The sequence below is a fragment of the Rhinopithecus bieti genome, unplaced genomic scaffold (genome assembly GCF_001698545.2).
Source record: "Rhinopithecus bieti isolate Rb0 unplaced genomic scaffold, ASM169854v2 scaffold_33330, whole genome shotgun sequence".
Classification (NCBI taxonomy): Eukaryota; Metazoa; Chordata; class Mammalia; order Primates; family Cercopithecidae; genus Rhinopithecus; species Rhinopithecus bieti.
In genome coordinates, this window is record NW_016814059.1 from 639467 (window position 1) to 644798 (window position 5332).

The 5332-nt window shown below is 50.9% G+C and overlaps 1 protein-coding gene across 10 annotated transcripts in view; it reads right to left on the reverse strand.

The window, feature by feature from the left end:
* The window catches only part of TRIP13 (thyroid hormone receptor interactor 13), a 62006-nt gene that overhangs the window by 15972 nt on the left and 40702 nt on the right, over window positions 1–5332 (reverse strand). Inside the window, exon 15 of one of the 10 annotated variants that reach the window (XR_001880998.1) lies at window positions 3800–3893. The exons of the other annotated variants lie outside the window; for them this stretch is intronic. The gene's annotated coding sequence lies outside the window, so the exon portion shown is untranslated. Of the gene's footprint in view, window positions 1–3799; window positions 3894–5332 lie in introns of those variants that run through there. 10 annotated transcript variants of the gene reach the window in all.

Genomic DNA, 5332 nt, shown 5'->3' on the forward strand with positions numbered 1-5332 from the left:
GGGGGGGGAGTTGCCACAGGTCTTGTTGTCTGAATCAGATTCCAGGGAGGGATCTGTGTGGTTTCTGCAAAGGCGACGACAGGGAAGTGGTTAGCAGCAGTGCCCATCACAGTTCCTAGAGATTCAGGTGCTGCAGACATGTTCTGCCACCCACACCCGTGTCTGGAAACTGGCCCAGATTTTGAGGACCAGATACTACATCCGAAACATTCTCCTATCCCCTCCCTGGCTGTGTGACCCCAGAAAAAGTCACTCAACCTCTCTGGACCTCCATTGACACCAGAAAAATACAGTCTTTGGACTCAATCAGCCTGCGGTCCCTGCCTGCCCCAGTATCCCGTGGTTCCTCTTGAGTTTTGATCAGACCCTAGCCCTGCCCCTGGTGCTAACTCACTCCTGTGGGGAAGAGAGCTTGGACTGTGGTGGACTCAGGGGTGTAACCTGCAGGGCTGGAAGGGACATGAGATAGCAGGGCAGAGACTCCACAGTCCCGGATCTCAGAGAGTCTGGGGAGCCCAAGGCTCCTGTCCTGGCTGTGTGACCACAGGAAGCCACGTCTGTCTCCAGGCCCCACACCCACACCTGGAGGGTCAGTGTGTGTCCAGTGGTGTGCGCACTGTGTGTCAGGAGTCAACAGAAAGCTCAGAGTAGGCTCTGGGGCCCAGCAGAACCACACAGACTTCCACCTGTGAGTTCCACGCTGGATTTTAGAAAGAGGCCACGAGGGCACGGGAGTCACACAAGGTGCCAGAGCCCACAGAGCCAGCGGGCATCGAGGCTGAAGGTCAGCCTGGCCCGATTCCGGCCCTGAGCTGGATCCTCCACGCCTACCGCCTGCCTTACTTCTGAGACATCAGAACAGGGACTCGGCTGGGGCCAGGAGCGCAGAGCTGGAGCTTTCTCCATCATCCCTGCTGGCCTCGCTGCCTTGACCAAGGTCACACTGAGGAGCATGAATCCACATGCAATCCTAACAGCATGGGCGATGCTGCCTGCCCTCAGGAGACCCAAACGCACAGGTTGAGCACAGGCGGTTTCTGCAGCAGCTGCAAACCCGGCCCAAGAGAAACACAGCCTCAGATGCCCACCTCCTGGTGGACCAAGGGGACCCCAGAGCCACTCCCAGCATGGTGCTGTAAAGACGCCTAGAGCTGGAAGGAGAAGCTGAGCCCCATGAGGGCTGAGGGCGGTTCCCTTTGAATGGCCCTCATTTGGAGAAAGAGGCTTTAAAAACCATATAACTGGATGCAGGAGTCTATTTTCGTTAAAGCAGTTTCCATGATGTAGCAAAGAAGCACTACAGCTCTCCAGTTACAAAAGCAGCCTGGGAACAATGGGGTCACCTTAAAAAGCCACCAAGGTACATTTCAGTGCCTGCAGCAGGCTGTGGACGACAGCGCTCAGAACACATGCTCCCAATCTGCTTTGTGTTTACCCAGGTTTACCCTCCTCCAAAACGGTGCAGAACAACGCCTGGCTCTAGCGAGGCGAGGCTGCATCGCCAGCTCTTGTTATTTCCTGCCCCAAAGCAGCCTGTGGTGGAGGAACCAGGGAAACTAGCCTGTCCCGTGCGTCTCTCCCCAGGAGAGCAGCCCTTTGCTGAGCACTACAGGGCACATTCATGAGACCACACTTTTATTGAAAGCTCTGCCTCTGGCTGCTGTGTTCTGCACTGAGATTGATTACAGAGCCGGACAGCTCCAGGGTGGCAGGTGTGTTCCTGGCACAGACATGTGAGCTTGGGGCCACCAGATATAATGAACATTTTGCACCCCGTTGGCGCCTTGAAGGTTGATGCTTTCACAGGCATCCAGGACATCTGCTGGCAGGTTTTCCAGTTCAGCATTTTTCATTTTGCAGTCAAGGCAGGAGATGGGGAGAAGTGATAAAGTGGGACCTGGGGCATCCGCCAGAGCTATGCTGATGCTCCTCTCTGCGCTCCTGGCAGAAGCTGCAGCCAAGGGGGACACTGGTCAGCCAGCCGCCACCCTGCACCCTGACAAATGGAGCAGAAGCCACAAAACACGTAGGCTGTTGTGTGGAGCTGGCACTCCTGCCGGGCTCCAGAGCTGAACAGGCAGCCCCGCCAGGCCTCTCCAACCCAGTAGCTCAGGTTGGAGAGTTCCAGCAGCAGCAGCCAGTCAGCCTAACTCTGTCCTGGAGCACACCTGGTCTCAGATCTCTGCAGACTCGCTCTCCAAGAGGAGTGCCTTGGTGGTGGGTTGAATTGATGCCATGGGGACATCACCAACAGCAACACACAGTACATCGAGTTGAGGGGAGGGCTGATGCCTCCAACAGACTGCCCTTGTGGTCAGCCCCTGCAGTTTCTGTGGGTTCTCTCTCTCTCAGGGTCAGCGTGGCTGGGAAGCATCTGCCAAGCCCTGTGCAGCACCAGCCAGATCCCCAATCTGAGTCTCAGACAGCAATGTGGAGTCCACATTTTCCTAATAACCTTAGTTCACATTGATGGCAACTGACCCTTTGGAACCTGCTTTTTATGGGGCAATGCACTTATACAAAACCACAAAGACCAGAGGCTGCACATGTACACGTCCTGGGAGGGACCTTAGCAAAGTGTTCCCATAGTTACATCCCGGTGATGAGCAAAAAAGAGAAATTTTAACCAGAGTCGGACAAGACCGCACTCTCCTTCCACTCCAATTCCTCCCTGACCCACATCCCCCGTGGCAGGAGGAGCATGGAGAGTGATCATGGGAACACAAGGAGCACGGAGAACATGGAGAGCATGAGGAGTATGTGGAGCACAGGGAGCACGGAGAATATAAGGAGCACTGGAAGCTCAGGAGGCATGAGGAGCATGGGGAGCACGAGGAGCATGGGGAGCACGAGGAGTATGTGGAGCACGAGGAGCATGGGGAGCATGGAGAGCATGGAGATATAAGGAGCACTGGAAGCACAGGGCACACAAGGAGTATGGGGAGCACAAGAAGCATGGGGAGACAGAGAGCATGGGGAGCATGGAGATATAAGGAGCACTGGAAGCACAGAGCACACGAGGAGTATGGGGAGCATGAGGAGTACGGGGAGCACCAGAAGCACAAGGAGCAGGGGAGCACAGAGAACACGTGGAGCACAGAGAGCATGGAGAATGCAAGGAGTCCTGGAAGCACACAGCACACAAGGAGCATGGGGAGCACAGAGCAGGGAGCACAGGGAGCAGGGGAGTGCAGGGCACTTGAGGAGCACAAGGACCCCTGGGGTTGCCCAGGTGGGGAACATGAAGAGCACTGGAAGTTACAGCCCTGGGCACATGTGTGTCCTCCACCACCCGGAGGGCACAACAGCTGTGGCCTTGGGGACCCTCCTGACTGGCACCAGGCACTTCCCTATAGCCCATGGCCCTCCTGATCCCCAGATTGTGAGGGCTGCTCATCTGCCTGGGTGACACCTTCCCAGGGCCCCACTGAACTCTGCTTCTACCTTGAGCCTCTGTGATTTGAGGTTGTGCTTTTCTCTCCAGGAGCCAGATCCTTAAAAACGAGAGGGGTTTCTTCTGAGTGAGCACAAAGTTCCCTGCATTTTCCTGCCATCCTCCCTCCCTCTCTCTGTGTCTGCTTCCTGCTTCTCCGGAGCCACCTCCACCCCTTGTCACTAATGAGAACCTCCAGATGCCTGCTTCCGGCCAGGTCAGCCTCTTCAGCCCCACTTCTTAAACTCTGCTTTGATTCTGTGAGTTCTGAATTATTTTTGTGCTTCTTTTCTTGGTTTGCTATAACCTCTTTATGCGGACATTTTCAGTAGAGTTTCTTCTTCTCAGAAGCATTTACTCTTGTAAGACAGTTGTTTCTTCCTGTGCTGCTTATTTCTTGAACTTAGGAAGGAATGTCTGGTCAGGATGGCTTTGATAGTCTCTGCTTTCAGGATGCCATCTGTTTCACAAAAAATGCCAACACCAGATCGAATTTCAAAACATTAAGCCATGAGAGACTTTCATTCATGCACTATTACAGATTAGAGATCTAGAAAAACACCCCTGGTACAAAACACGTAAAATACTGAATAAAGTTTTTTTTTCCTGTTTTAATGCATGGCTGAGCAGGCAAGAGTGAGCAGAAATTCAAAGAGGGAAGTGGGGTCAAGGCGAGAGGAGCCACAGCAGTCCCCTATGGCCAGGCGCACTGGATGCAGAACGGCATCAAAATCTGAGACCACGCAGGATGGAAACTGAGGCCTGAGAGTGCCACAGGAGCCGGCACCTCCACAAGGTGAAACCCTCGATGAACAACTTAATAAAAAATGCTTATCAAGGGAGACAATAAGGAAACTTGCCTTCCTTAGCCCTGGCTCTGGGAAGGGGCAGGGAAGGACTTTTCTAAGAATTCCTAACTATAAGCTCATATTCATGCAGCCTCCGCATCAAAATTTATGTTTCCTGTGTGTCCTAAACTCAAGCTGAGAATGAGGCTAATAGAGGCTCCAGTTTGTCGTATTCCAAGGCATCTGGCAGCCTATGTGAGTTGTTTCTGGAAAAACCCACCCCAAGCCAGACTCATAGACTCTCACAGATAGAACTCTACTCAACAAGAATTCCTCTTCAAAAAAATCACAGAATATATTGATAAACTACCCAACATGAGTGAGATTCACCAGAAGGCGCAAACAGCAGAATAAGACCTATGTACATTGGATACAAATTACTTTTTAAAAAAGAAGTATGCTTTATATATTTACATATGGGAGGGGATATAAAAAATATGACTAAGGAACAAAAGATTACCCAAAATAACCAATCAGATTTGAAAGAGAGATAAACAGAACTTAAACGCCGTGTGTGTGTGTGTGTGTGTGTGTATAAAGAAATTGTAGCTGAAATTAGAAGTGCAATGGTGTGTTTAACAGAGGATATGACACTGTTTCAGGGAGAACTAGCGAACTGGAAGACAAATCTGCAGGACAAAGAGATTTCTAAACAGGTTCAAGATAAGCGACATGAAGAACAGAGCAAAGAAGAAGAACGTTCATTTAATCTGACTTCTAGAAAAAGAAAATAGAGGAAGGCCATGTTGAAGAGATAATGGCTGAGAATTTTGAAGGGTTGATAAACCCCAAACAGGGTAAATAAAAGAAAGTCAAACTTAGACACATTTTAGTGAAATTACAGAATATAGACAAAGAGAACATCTTTAAAGTAACCGTAGAGAAAAGACACAGACCTCCTGGAAAGAATGCCAATTAGACTGACAGCAGACTTTTCAACAGAAACAACAGAGGTCACAATAATACCTTCAAGAACTGAAAGGAAATGCTTTGACCTTGACCTCTATATCCTGTAAAGCCATTTTTCAAGAATAAGGGCTGAAGATAATTT